The sequence below is a fragment of the Notamacropus eugenii genome, chromosome 4 (assembly GCF_028372415.1).
Source record: "Notamacropus eugenii isolate mMacEug1 chromosome 4, mMacEug1.pri_v2, whole genome shotgun sequence".
NCBI classification, from domain to species: Eukaryota; Metazoa; Chordata; class Mammalia; order Diprotodontia; family Macropodidae; genus Notamacropus; species Notamacropus eugenii.
The window spans coordinates 36582580-36598351 of NC_092875.1; the positions used below are offsets into that span (position 1 = coordinate 36582580).

At 40.7% G+C, this 15772-nt stretch overlaps 1 pseudogene; it reads left to right on the forward strand.

The window, feature by feature from the left end:
• The first annotated feature begins 14952 nt into the window (after window positions 1-14952).
• On the forward strand, window positions 14953-15334 carry LOC140498079 (large ribosomal subunit protein P1 pseudogene; annotated as a pseudogene).
• Window positions 15335-15772: the final 438 nt, after the last annotated feature.

Genomic DNA, 15772 nt, shown 5'->3' on the forward strand with positions numbered 1-15772 from the left:
GGAATTGTTTAACAGAATTGGGGGAGAAAAATGTACTCCTTGAAACAAAAAACACCCCATTTGAAAGAAGCAGCAGGAAAGGGATTGACATGGTGACAAAACACTACAATGACCAGCTTTTAAAAGGTTAGAACCAGTTAAATCAGTGTCTGAAACGGATTTACCTTCATATCCTCATCATAGCCCAAGAAATAGCCTAGGCAGGAAAAATGAAAAGGACCAGTAACCCACAATCATTCAGAAGCACAGAGTTTACTCATTGTTTTTGTCTTAGTCCTAACATGTCTTTTCGTCTCATTTTTTCCTCTCAATTCATTTCTCCTTCCCTAGTTGAATTTTGAAATTGACACTGACCAAGGTAATAACTGAAAGTGGTGCAGTGGATAGAATGTCGGGACTAGAGGAGTCAGGAAAATCTGAATTCAAATTCAGCTGTGTGACCCTAGACAAGTCACTTCACCCTGTTTGCCTCAGTTTCCTCATTTGTAAAATAAGCCAAAGAAGGACATAGCAAAGCACTCCAGTATCTCTGCCAAGAAAATCCCAAATGGGGTCACAAAGAGTTGGACATGACTGAAAACAACAGCAAGGCAATAAGCACTAGAGTCTGCACTTTACAGACAGAGAAACTGAGGAAAACAGGAACGGGTTAAATTATTGTTCATTCTACTTGTGGAGTGCATGAAAGGTAAATCACTGATAATGAGACTGAACAAAGGGTGAAGTGCTTTGCGAACCATAAAGCACTATTATATTGTGATTTCAAAAGTGGTTCGGATTTGTCCAATTATGTATGATTAAGGAAATTTATGGTTCAGATTCGCACCTACAATAAGACACATTTGAGAAGAAAAAGCTGGATATTTTATTGATTTACAGAAAAGGCAAATGCATGAACAGTTTAGAGCTACAGCAGAAATAATTAATATAGCCTAATACTAATATAATTATAGCAATATTAATATAGATATAAGAGGAAATAGAAAAACATCACCAATTCGAGGAGCACCAACACCTGAATTACATCAGCTGGGGAATCCCGGGATACAGCGTTCAGGGTCCGAATTGGGAGCAAAGAGGTCCCAGGCAGAGCATCCTCTCCATGGGTGAGATTCCGAGGACTTGCAATAAGCGAGGGGAGTTTATAGGGACCTAGACAAAGAAGGCTTTTTGCCAACGGCTCCACACACTGTTCTAAGCTGGTCAGGCACATGGCCATGGGAATGCAGGTGTTTGTTCGTCAAGGACATATCATATGGGGGCCACAAGATATAAGCTAATTAATCATATACTGGGAGGACTAGCCAGATCCTCCAAGTATTATCTATGTGTTCCGGGAGTGGCTAGTTCCCAAAACATTAAGGCATGGCCAACTCGCGCATGTTATGTTCCTTGAGAGGTCACCAAAAGGACAGAGTGAACTTACTTTATTCAAGGGATATGAAATATTCCTTCAACTATATAAATGCGATCTATTACCTATAGATTAGTAGTATCACCAAGGATCTGCATAGTTCAGATACTGGATAGTAACTCAGGGAGAGGCAGCTTGGTTTAGTGGGTGGAGGACAAGTCTTGGAGTGAGGATAATCTGGGCCATGGGAACTGCAAAGTCATTTAGCCTCAGGGTATTCCCACCCATTTCTCTAAGATAATTAGTTGCCAAGGAGTTCTAATGCCTATCAGCGAAGGGAGTTCCATACGCTAATGAAATCGCCAGTTTGGACAAGAAAAGGAAGAGATCTCCTGGAAGTAATTGTAACACTCTCTTACATAGACACCGTGTAATCTTAAATTTGAAGAAGGAATAACAATTCCTCCCAAGAGAATCCAAAAATCATTCAACAAGTCTTCATAGCAGGTACGCACCAGGGGGGGCACTGTCCTAGGTGCTGAAGATGCAAACTCTAAAACACATTTCGGCACTCAAGAAATATACATTCTGTTGGGAAAATATTTGCATAAATTTTTTCTTACTAGAGCTTTGCACTTAATACCCTTTTGTAGAAGCTAACTTGTGTTAAGTGCTTAAATGGAACTGACGAGGTCATTTGTTCCCTCAGGCTCAGCTCAAGTATCACCTTCTACATCCAGCTTTTCCTGAACTTCTGCCTTCCCCCCAAAATCATCTTGTGTCTATTTTGTGTGTGTATGTATGTCTTTGTATATGTATATATACAATAATCTAGTAAGGGGAGACAAGTGTGCATACACATATATCAACACATTGTGTGTGTTTAGACATGGATATACATGCATGCATACATATGTTGTATCCCCTCACTAGGTTATAAGCTCCTAGAGGAAAGGAATTTTTGTCTTCTATGCCTTTAATAAACACATATTGGGGGTAGCTAGGTGGTGCAGTGAATAGAGCACCAGTGCAGGAGTCAGGAGGACCTGAGTTCAAATCTCACCTCAGACACTTGACACTCACTAGCTGTGTGACCTTGGGCAAGTCACTTAACCCCAAGTGCCTCATCCTGGGTCATCTCCAGTCATCCTGATGAATATCTAGTCACTGGATTCAGATGGCTCTGGAGGAGAAGTGAGGTTGGTGACCTGCACAGCCCTCCCTCACTCCAAACAAAAGTCAAGTGCAAATCATGTCATTATTTCTCTGATGGAATGGTCTTCTTCAGCAGCGAAGGATGAATACACACACAAACACATACTGACTAGTTGATTTTCAACTTCATTTTTTAAAAAATTCAACCCAGTGTTCTAGCCTGTCAAGTTATTTTTAATAACTTATTTGACCCAATTCAACAACGTTTCCCTGATAAGAGGGGAACATTGCTGGGAAGGGTTTGAACTGGTGGAAGTAGAGAAGAGTCACCCTCCCCCAAAACCCCTCAGAACCCTGAGGGGCAGATAAAGCCTGTTTGGCTCTGGTAGAAGGGGCCAGAGTGTACTTGCTCCATTTATACAAAACAGGCATAAAAGACATGAAGGATACTTTGGGGTGGGAGGAGGTGTACATCCCACTTTCGTTGGTTTTCTCTGTTCCCTCCAAAAATTACCTTGTATCTATTTTGTGTGTGTATATATATATATATATATATATATATATATATATATATATATATATATACATACATACATATATATATACATACATACATATATATATATGTATGTATGTAAACACACATAATAATCTAGTGAGGGGAGACAGTATATGTGCATATATTTATTTTTTCCATCTCAAAACATTGTATAGGTGTTTGTACATGTATTACATGTATGTGTGTATATATGTATATATCCATATATACACATGTTATTTCCCCTAATTAAGTTATTAGCTCCTAGACAGCTGGGATTTTTTTTTCTTGTATACCCTTAATAAATTAATGTTGACTGGTTAACATTCAACTTCATCTTTTTAAATTCAACCCATTGTTCTAGCCTATCAAGATCTTTTTGGTTATTTTGTCATTCAATTCAACTGATCCAATTCAACAAACATTTACTGAATGCTTGCTTAGTGCACCTTACTGTATCAGGAACTGGGGATAGAAAACAAAATGGAACCCAGTCCCTTACATCTAGAGGTTTACTTTCTAATGGGGAGGGGGTAGGGGAAGATACAACATATTAAGAGATAATTATATACATGATAATATGAGTAGAAGGGAAAGAACACTAACAACTCAAGTGATGTGTGTGTGTGTAGAATCGTGAAAGGTTTCTCATTGGAAATGGCACATGAAGAGACCTAGGGATTCTATGAGATGAAAGTGAGGAGGAGAGTCACCACATGCATGACAGGCAGCAGACTGCAAATTGGAGATGGAGAGCCAAGTGTGAGAAATAGCAGGTAGACCAGTTTGGCTGGAACAGAGTACATGAAACTGAGGGAGTAATGGAAGCCTGGAAAGGTAGGTTAAAACCATATTGCACAGGACTTTAAATGCCAAACTGAGGAGTTTGCATTTTATCATAGAGGCAATATGTAATCCCTGAAGTCTGAACAAGAAAACATGATGGTTGTCCCTGTGCTTTAGGAAGATTATTCTGATAGCTGTGAGGAGAATGGATGAAAGCAGGTAAGAGGTGAGAGGGGCCTGAACTAGGGTGGTGTCCAAAGGAGTGCAAAGCAGGGAAATTCAAGAGACATTATTGAGGTAGAATTGATGAAACACACTGATTGATAGGATATGATGGGGGAAGGTAGTAGTGGGAGGAAGAAGGAAGAGTCAAAGATAGTTCCAAAGGAGAGAGGCTGGATAAAAAGAAGGATAGTGATGCCCCTCAACAGAAGTAAGGAAATTGCTGTGTTAGCTACCTCTCTGAGCTCTGTGTCACTGTAAGCATAAGCAAAGTTGGCTTTTTTGTTGTTTTTTTCCCCCAGAGTTCAGTTTCCCAGGCTCAGGCTAAATTGTTAACATCTGAAGGATTAATCTCCTTTGAACCCTGATAATTCACAGCTGTGCTGAATCACATAGGTTTTGTGCCTTCTGTCTCTGAGCCAATCAGGGCCAAGTCTTTATTATGTATTATAAGAAGTTGGTATTTTGCTTTGGGGGCTTACTCATGAGAAGGACCTTTTGATTGCCTGAACAGAATTCTGAGTAGCTGTTTGTTAAAGGTCACCTGACTACTCAGATGTTGGTGCTTTCCCAGTCTGATGGTGTATGTAGGTGGTTGTATTACTTTGTTCAGACAGTTGGAACCCTGGCTGTTGAATCTCTGTGCTAATTTCTCTGCTTATATTTTCTATATTCACTTTTTTCTACTTATCTGTAATTAAAGTAAGATTGTTGATCCCTTTAAAGTTGTCATGCCTTTAGAAAAGCGGATCAAAGAATCTGTGCTAGCTGCCCTACCTGTGTGCTAGTGTGGTTACTAATGTAGTCACCTGAAAACATGACAAGTAGGCCATCTCTTCTTTTTCCAAGCACTAATGAAAATGTCAAACAACACAGGACCAAGTCTAGATCTGCAAGGTATTACACTGGGCACTCCCTGCCCCCTCTTTTTTTGAGGCAGTTGGGGTCAAGAGATTTGCCCATGGTTACACAGCTAGTAAGTATCTGAGGCTGGATTTGAACTCAGGTCCTCCTGACTCCAACTCTGGTGCTCTATCTACTCTGCCACCTAGCTGCTCATGGGTATTTCTTTCCAAGTCATTGTTGATACACTGTCTAGCTATTCACCCAGTTTTGAATCACCAAAATACACTATCTTCTCCAGATCTCTCCATATTTTCCACAATACTAGACTGAGAACTTTGTTACATAGATTTCCTAATCTCAGTAAACTACATCTACAACTTTTATCTGATGCCTGTAAAGCTTGTCAAAATAGAATAACGGCTCTTGTTGAAGCCACACTGGTCTTTTCTGATCACAGTTCCCTTTTCTAGAAGTACACTAACCATCCTTTTAATAGTAGATACATCCTAGAATTTTACCAAGAATTGAAGTCAAACTTAAGTTGACTTTGAAAATCTGGATAATGGCCTTTCTCCAAATGTCCAATTCTGAAACCTCTCCTCCCATTCCCACAATCTTTCAAAGGTCACTTACAATCTCCAAGGATATAGTTCACTGAGCCTGGTGACTTACATCCATCAAGGGCAGCTTGGTACTCTCTATTTCTCTACATATCTTGGGTGTCAAACCTCTATTAGCCATTTCTGTTATTTCAATGATTTTTCTGCAGATATCTAGATACCCAATACTTCCAATATCTATATACCCCATCTCACTGTCTGGAACACCCATCTATATTGCCAACTGCCTGCTGAACATTTTATCAGGATCCCAAACTTAAGATGTCTAAAAGAGAATGAATTCTTTCTCCCCCAAAATTTATCCCTCTTCTAAATTTCTCTTTCTGTTAAGGGGCAGCACTATCCTGCCAGTCTTTTTTTCTTTCCTTTTCTTTCTTTCCTTTTTCTTAATTTTGTTGTTGTTGTTAAGACAAGTTCTGCCCTATCTCTCCCAGGCTAAAAGTTATAGTGTTTGTTCTGTAGGTTGTTTGTCCTTCTTTCTTGAAGAAGATCATGACAGCAGAGAGGTGATGCCATAACTTGCAAGTGAATTGGATTTAAGTGAAGCAGGGCTGTGCAAAGTCATCAGTCTTACTTTTTTCCCCTGGAACCATCTGGATCCAGTGGCAAGATATAGATCAGGACAACTGGAGATGGTCCAGGATTCCTGATCCTACAACTGATCAGCAGAGAAGCTTTTAACCTGTTCTCTTTTATCAGCCTGGGTTAATTCACCTCTCCTCAGGCTGCTTGGTGGCCCTCCACCTCTGGAGGCTCACCATATTGGTGCAAGTTTTAGTGTGGACACCTAACTGACTTTGGTTCTACCGTAGTTCAGAATCACCAGATTGAATCAATCCACCAGGTTCAGCCTTCACAGTAGCAGAGACTACAGGCAGGTACAGGCTTACCCAGCTTAGAGTCATCCTCAGCTTTCTCCATGCCCTCATCTCTCATATCTAATCAGTTGCCAACTATTGGGCAACATCCGTACCTTGTCTTTACTCACCCAGCCACCATCCAAATTCAGATCCTCATCAGTTCTCATCTAGATTATTAAAAGAACCTAGCCACTTAGTCTCCCTGCTTCTTATATCTCCCCTCTCCAACCCATCCTGTGCACAATGGCCAAGTTGATATTTCCGAGATGATGATTTAACCATGTCAATCCTCTACTCAAAAATCTTCCATAGCTCCATATTACTTCTAGGATCAAATACAATCTCACCTGCTTGGAAATCTGCTTCTCACTTTTCCAGACTTGTTTCATTTATTCCCCCTCATCCACTTGACATTCTAGACAAACTGGCCTCCTGGCAGTTTCCCAAACTCAACTTGTCCTTTGTCTCTTTATTTCATGTATATCTATTACCTGGGCCCTCTTCACCTCTTTTAGAAGCCCTAAGTTTATTCAGAACTGAGCCTGGGGACCACTTCCTGAGGAAACTGGTGTTGGGAACTCCCTCCTGAAAAGTTATCTGTGTACCTCTTATATTTCACCCCCACCAGGAGAACGTCTGTCTGTTCCTTGAAGACAGTACTGTTTTATTTCTGTCGTATTCCCAGCACCTAGCACAGGGCCCAGCACAGAACAAACACATTATAAATGCTTGTTGAACAACGGACAGAGATAGGTGAGAACCACACAAGCACTAAATACCATGCAGTGAATTTTGAAGTGTTTCAAAGTACCAGAAGAGGACAGGAGCAATCTTGTGCATACCACAGTGCATACCAAATGCAGGGTTTTTCCATCGTTCATTCTTCACATCCCTCATTAGGCAGTGGTGCAACAGGAGCAAAGTGTTTGCACTGAGCCTTTGCCTCCCACGACAGATGGGAAAGCCAGCAGCAAGGCAGAAAACACGTATTACCTGCTATCGATGTCAGCCGAGCAAGAGCTGATACTTTGGAAAATTACAAACCCCAACTATGGTTGTTGGGCAATTCTAAGGCAACATGTTAGGGAAAACAGATCAACACTGTAATAGTACTAAACACGAATTACTCTACAGAGGCTTCCCAAGGAAAGTGTAATACATGAACCAATTCTCCTGGGAACATACATACACAAACTTGGAATATCTCAAGAAAATACAACGTTACCTAGAAATTGAGCCTCCAGGGAGGAAAAGATCTTTGATATTGAATGAGCACTGACTTTGAAAGGATCAGATCATCTCCTGGCTCAATCAATATAGAAAGTTCTGGGTAATTAACTGAGCCACTGGAGAAACATAATCTATTCCCTGACAAGCGTCACTAAAGATTTCCAGACACGAGGTAACATTCCAGGCTTAAGGCACAAAAAGTGAACTGAACTCTCTCCCAGGGGAAAGCAGATATTTCTCCTCTGCTCACAAGCTCCACTGTTCCCTGGAAAATAAATGTCACCAGCTGCAGTAGAGAAGATCAATTAGCAAATTGATTAATTAAGCCCAGCTTACACTTCAGTTGCCAACTGTAATCATTTGTTTCTTTAAGTTGACTGCCCTCCTCTTCATTAGAACTTGTCAGCAAGAGATAATATGCTTCATTTCCAGAATTGTGAATTTCATGCCTCCTGTATTTCCTTGAAGGGACCCCACTCATTCTGATATTATGACAGTTATAATCAAGAAATAGGTTATAATTTAAGATGATGAATGGGTGATTTTCACAATAGATCTATATATAAGCAGGACTCTATTTAATGAATGGGCTCATGACTCTTTCCTCTTCACAGCATATTAACTCCTGTTCTTTAGTGTGGCCCAGTGACTAAAGCATGAGCTATGAAGCCAGAAAGACCTAGATTAAAATCCTACCTCTGACACTTATTGGCTGGGTGACCTTGGACAAGTCACTGAACCTCTTAGTGGGCAAGGGCCATGCTCTAAGAATGTAAGTGGCCAACCTGCATTAGTAGAGGGTATGTCTTCATCTGGGAGTTCCCTATCCTATTAGAATCACTGGGGCAGTCTCTGCCCCCATCTTTAGCATAAGAGAGAGAATTCATTTGGAATAGTTAGCTGAACTATTGAACATAGATCTTTCCATTCTTGATCCTTTTCTGCACAGGAAAGTGGTAAGACTGGGTCCCAAAAAGGGCAGAAACAATCACCATCTGTTTGTTTTTTAGAGTACACACATTTTTGTGAACCACACAAATTTTTGTCAACCACTAGATGACCTGGCTCTCTCTGACTTCAGTTTCCTCATCTGTAAAATGAGACCAAATGATAGTGGTCTTACCCTGGTCAGAATACCACAGGAGTATTATGAGAGGATCTGATCTCAGAGGATACTGATATCCAGGAAAGCACCCAGGGAAAGATAGCCAGGGCCTTCAACTCAGGCCACAGAGGATAAGTCAAACTTCCTGGTTAGCATTTACCCTGGAGAAGAGAATATTTAGAGTTGCTTCCTTGACTTGGAGAGGAGACAAGGATTGGGGAGGAGATGGGGGGACCGACCTCAGTTGTCTTCAAGGATTCGAAGGCCTGTCTCATGGAAGAGTGATTAACTTTCATCTGCTTTGCCCTGGAGAGTGGAACAAAGACACAAGAAGGTGATTTCAAGCAGGATGTCAGGAAAAACTTCCTCAAATTAGAGCTGTCCAAGATGGGGTGGGCTGCCTCAGGAGCCTGGAGGACTACCCTTCACCGGAGTTCTTCATACAAAGGACAGAGGACACTTGTCAGTTATGTTGCAGAAGAAATTACTGTCCAAGTATGAGTTGAGCTAGATGACTGCTGAAGAGCCTTTCATCGTTTAATTCTGTGAAAATTAAAATCTGTGAAAGCTCACAGGGTTGTTCTGGGCTCAGAATGAGATGGTGTGGGCAAAGCATTTTGTAACCACAAAGCATTATGTAATTGGAAGTTGTTATTCTTACTTATGGGCTAAATTTAATTACTTCAGATGTAGATTCACAACTCTCTTTCATCCACTCCCTTTCTCTCTCTCTCTCCCTCCTCTCTTTCTATCCTTTCTCCTCTCCTCTCTTTCTTCTCTCCTTTCTCTTCTCTTCTTTCTCTCCTGCCTTCCTTGTCTCTACCTTTCTCTCCCTCCCTCCCTTCCTCCCCTCTTCCTCTCACTCCTCTCTTTTTCTCTGCCTCCTTATTGTCCCACAAAGACTAATTTCTTATCAGAACAAGCCAAGAAAAGGTATTATTCCCAACTGCAGATGTCAGACAATGCTCTCAGGACCTGAACTTTGCAGTGTCTCTGAGTCTGATCAGAATAAATCAGAACACATTCTTAGCATCTCATATTGAGTCATTATGGTATACTCTCCTTCTTACCCATGCCCAGCACATGGTATGTACTTGATTCAAATACTACCTGTTTTGGGTCGATGGTTAAATAATCCTTGTCAAACCAGATTGATGGGACAACTCAAAGTAGCTTCACATTTCCTAACCTTGGCAATGGAAGGCACATTTTATGGGAAACCCTGTAACTTCAGGACACTGATAATTAAATCTCAAAAATTGGATCTTTCTATTATTCTTTGCTTTCATTATTCTAAATGACCTTGTACCAAAGAAGTAATTAAGCTACTGGCAAAAACCTGTAATGTCCTGAATGTTTTATGTTTTTGCACTATTACAGTGTATTTTATTGAAAAGCTATTGTAAAAGGCCCCATTTCTCAAATATATAGAGAACTGAGTCAAATTTGTAAGAATACAAGTCATTCCCCAATTGATAAATGATCAAAGGCTATGAACAGGCAGTTTTCAGACAAAGAAATCAAAGTTATCTATAGTCATATGAAAAAATGCTCTAAACCACTATTAAGAGAAATGCACATTTAAGAAACTATGAGGCATCACCTCACACCTATCAGATTGGCTAATGTGACAGAAAAGGAAAATGATAAATGTTGGAGAGGATGTGGGAAAATGGGCACTTATGCACTATTGGTTGAGTTGTAAACCTGAAGAACAATATGGAACTACGGCCAAAGGGCTATAAAACTGTGCATACTCTTCGATCTAGCAGTACTACTAGTAGGTCTGTACCCCAAAGAGGCAAAAAGAAGAGGAAGGACATTTTTGTATGAGGATATTTATAGCAGCTCTTTTTGTGGCAGCTAAGAATTGAAAATTGAAGGGACGTCCGTCAATTAAGGAATGGCTGGACAAGTTGTCATGGAATACTATTATGGTATCAGAAATGATAAGAAGATTTCCGAAAAAGCTAGAAAGACTTAAATAAACTGATGCAGAGTGAAGTGAGAACATTGTACATAGTAACAGTAATATTGTATGATGATCAACCGTGAATGACTTAGCTATCCTCAGCAATGCAAGGAACCAAGACAGTCCCAAAGGATTTAAGATGAAAAATGCAATCCGCCTCTAGAGAAAGAACTAGTAAAGTATGAATACAGACAGATGCACACTATTTTTCACAGCAGAGGACAACTACAAGTAGCTCCAGAAAGAATGAAGAGGCTGGGCCAAAGGAAGCCCAGCTGTGGATGTGTCTGGTGACAAAAGGAAGATGGATGCTACAAAGATCAATATTGCATAGGAACCTGGGATATAAGATCTATGAATTGAGGGAAATTGTTTTTCTATTATATTAGTAACCAATTATTAAATTGGAATCCAAGTTTTTGTTTTCTGTTTCTTCATTTAGGGCCCAGTCCCTGGAAGTCAGTCAGCCAATCTCTGAAGGACAAGGCTGATAGGGGAGATTGCCCAAATCCTCCTGGAACATGCTCCTTCATCTTGGGCAAGACCCAACCCAACTAGGAGATCTTACTTCTATTTAGAGTGTAAATAGAATCTAATCTAGGTGAGTTCTAGCCCCAAAGCAATGAACTTATACCCTTCTACTCCCACAGTGGAGTTTAGGGTAGCTCAACACATGAAGGAGAAAACCAACCAGAGTGGTCTGAATGGAGATGGGTCTAAATTCTTTTTTTTAAATATATAATTTATTTATTTTCAGTTCTTAACATTCACTTCCACAAGAATTTGAATTCAAAAATTTTTCCCCATCTCTCCCCACCCCCCATCCCAGGATTGCATGCAACCCATCCACCCCTTCCTCTAGTCTGTCCTCCCTTTTATTGCTCAGTCTTCTTCCATCCCCTTTCCCCTCCATTTTCCTATAGGGCAAAATAGATTTCTATACTCCATTGACTGTATAGTTTAATTTCCATTTGCATACTAAAACAATTTTTAACATCCATTCTTAAAGCTTTGAGTTCCATATTCTCTCCCTCCCTCCCCACCCACCCTCATTGAGAAAACAAGCAATTCAGAGTAGGTCATACATGTGTAGCAATGCAAAACACTTCCATAATAGTTTGGTTGTAGAAGACTAACCACATTTCCCTCTGTTCTATCTGCCCTTCATTTATTCTACAAGGATGCAGAAGCCTTGACTTTTGGGTCTTCCTCTGATGGTATGCATTGTTCTTCCTCATTCCAAAGGATGGAAGAAAATACTTGTTTACCAAGAAAGTAACCTTCTATAGTCTTATTTTTTTTCCCTTTTTGGGGCATTTTCTCAACCAGTTACTTGATTTTTGAGTCCTCTGTCAAGTGGAAGGTATATTTTAGGGACCTGTAAGTTCTCAGTTCCTCCAAGGTGGCACAATCAAGGGATAGGACTTTACTCCTCTCCTGGCCTGCACTCTGGTCTGGGAGCAGGATTCCCATTCCAGAGCCTCCACCAACTCCACTACTCCAGTGCTCCTCCCCATTCCAGGATCACCACTCAGGATGGAGACTCAGATTGGCCACTCAATTCCCACAGGGTCTTTAGGGTGAGGGCTCCAAAAGTGGATGCTGCTGCCCTGGGGCCAGGGCTGGGGCTAGGCCAGGATCCCTTCTCACCCAGGTGAAAGAGCTTTCTTACTGACCTTTGAAGCTGTCTTTGGTGTTTGTGGGTTGAGAAATCTGGGAACTGCACCTGCTACCCATGATTCTGCACCCTGAAGCCTGCTCCAGTCCTGTCCATGCCATGTGGCCAAGCCTGGGCTGTGCTCCACTCTGAACCCCATATGATAGACCTTTCCTGTCAGCCTTCCAAGCTATCTTGGACTAGAAATCTCTTTCATTCTGTTGTTTTGTGGCTTCTGCTGCTCTAGAATTTGTTTAGAATCATTTTTTACAAGTCTTTTATGGGCTATAGGGGTAGAGCTAGAGCAGGTCCATCCTTCTACTCCTCCATCTTGGCTCCACCCCTCTGTGAAGATGGATTCTTCTGTCCAGATTGCAGGAGGCAGCTGAGTTTCATGATCAAGTCACATCCTTAGCAGGAGGAGCTGAAGACTTTTATCCCACCTCCTCATTAATATGTCCACCCACTCATTAATTTTGCACCAATTAGGGTTGATTTCTTCTGTCAGGGGCGTTCTCTTTCAAAAAAAATATTTAAGGCATTCAGTATCTCCATTAGGTGTCTTTAGTTACAGAGAAAAACTACTATCAATTTAGTGATTATTTACTAGCCTAATTAATAAATTAATTATTAATTACCCAGAAATTCTATCTCTTAGGTTTTTCATTTGTCTCAGAACCAAAATAAGTTGGATGTGATCAAACAGGAGATGGGAAGATAAACATTGATATCTTGGGTGTCAGTGAACTTAATTGGACAGGAATGGGTGAATTTAACTCATGTAACCATTACACATACTACTGTGGGCAATAATCCCTTAGAAGAAATGGAGTAGCCCTCATAGTCAATAAAAGGGAGAGAAAAGCAATACTGAGATATAATATCAAAAATAACTGAATGATATCTGTTTGAATCCAAGGCAAACCTTCAGCATCACAGTAGTACAAGTCTATGCTCAATCCACAAACACCAAAGACAACTTCAAAGGTCAGTAAGAAAGCTCTTTCACCTGGGTGAGAAGGGATCCTGGCCTAGCCCCAGCCCTGGCCCCAGGGCAGCAGCATCCACTTTTGGAGCCCTCACCCTAAAGACCCTGTGGGAATTGAGTGGCCAATCTGAGTCTCCATCCTGAGTGGTGATCCTGGAATGGGGAGGAGCACTGGAGTAGTGGAGTTGGTGGAGGCTCTGGAATGGGAATCCTGCTCCCAGACCAGAGTGCAGGCCAGGAGAGGAGTAAAGTCCTATCCCTTGATTGTGCCACCTTGGAGGAACTGAGAACTTACAGTTCTGTGAAGACCTACAACATCTTCTAGAAGTAACACCCCCCCAAAAGATGTCACATTCATCATAGGGGATTGGAATGTTAAAGTAGGAAATCAAAAGATAAATGGAAAAACAGGCATATTTGGCCTTGGAGTACAAAATTAATCAGGAGAAAGACTGATGGAGTTTGCTGGTCATAACAAACACTCTTTTTCAACAACCCAAAAGGCGACTCTACACATGGCCATCAACAGATGGTCAGTATCGAAATCAGATTGATCTTACACTTTGCAGTCAAAGGTGCAGAAGCTCTATACAGTCAGTTAAGATAAGACATGAGCTGACTGTGACTCAGATCATGAGCTTCTTATTGCAAAATTCAGACTTAAATTGAAGACAGCAGGGAAAAGCATCAGACCATATAGGTATGACCTAAATAACATCCTTTATGAATATGAAGTAGAAATAACAAGTAGATTTAAGGGATAGAGCTAGTAGATAACGTGCCTGAAGATCTATGGACAGAGGTTAACAATATTGTATGGGAGGTAGCAATGATAAACATTTCAAAGAAAAAGAACATCAAAAAAGCAAAATGGCTGTCTGATGAGATTTTACAAATAGTTGAGGAAAGAAGGAAAAGGAAAGGATAAAGGTAAAGGTAGACCCAGATGAATTCCAGAATTACATAGAATGGCAAGGAGAGATAAGATTTTCTTAACTGAACACTGCAAAGAAGTAGAAGAAAATAGTAGAATGGGAAAGGAAAGAAATCTCTTTTAAAAATTAAAGATATCAAGGGAACATTTCATGCAAAAATGGGTATGATAAGTGCCAAAAAAGTAGGAACTAAACAGAAGCAGAAGAGAGTAAGAAAAGGTGGCAAGAATATACAGAAGAACCATGCAAGAAACTGATCTAGAGCTAGACATCTTAGAGAATGAAATCAAGTGGGTCTAGGAAGTATTGCTAATAATAAGGCTAGTGAAAAAATTCCAACTGAACTATTTAAAATCCTAAAAGATGATACTGTTAAAGTGCTATATTCTATATGCCAGCAAATTTGGAAAGTCAACAGTGTCCACTGGATTGGTAAAAATCAGTTTATTTCCCAATTCTAAAGAAGAACAATGTTAAAGAGTGTTCCAGTCACCAAACAATTGCACTTTTTTCACATGCTAGCAAGATTAGGCTTAAGAGTCTGCAAACTCGCTCCCTTTCCCTTCAGTTGTCTGTAAGGTGCTTGGTTCATCTTCAGAAGCTAAGGTCACATTGCGGTGACCCCTCTCTTCAGCCAGCAACTAGCACCACTGCAAACAAGTCTCTCCTCATCCATCTACTGAAATGTCCATCTCCGAGCTTGCTTGCATCATTCTGCCCTCATCCTTCACGACGGTGAGGTTACAGTCACGGAGGATAAAATGAACGTCCTCATTAAAGCAGCAGGTGTAAATGTTGAACCATTCTGGCCTGGATTATTTGCAAAGGCCCTGTCCAATGTAAACACTGCAAATCTCATCTGCAATGTAGAAGCTGGTGGACCTGCCCCAGCAGCTGGTGGTGCTGCCTCTGTCAGAGGGGCTGCTCCTGTTAGCACAGCTGCCCCAGCTGAGGAGAAGAAGGAGGAAGCAAAAAAAGAAGAATCCAAGGAGTCTGATAATGACATGGGCTTTGGTCTGTTTGACTAAATATTTTTTGTAACATTAAATAAATGCTTAACTCAAAAAAAGAAAGAGTCTGCAAACTATAGGCTTCCTCAACATGTGGACTGAGAATTACCAGAATAGGTTGGTTTTCCGAGAGGCCAAGAACTAGAGACCAAATTTCCAACGTTCACTAGATTATGGAGAAAACAAGAAAAATCCAGAAAAACATCTACTTCTACTTCATATGCAAGTCCTCAAAGAGATAAGAGTACCAGATCATCTTACTTGTCTCCTGAGGAGCCTGTAATGAGGTCAAGAAGCAACAGTTAGAAGTGATCATGGAACAACTAATTGGTTTAAGATTGAGAAAGGAGTACAACAAGGTTGTACATTGTCATCTTATTTATATAACTTATATGCAGAGGAATACATCGTATGAAGTGCCAGACAAAGTGAATCACAAGTTGGAATTAAGGTTGCCAGGAGAAACATCAATAATCTCAGATGTGCAGATGACA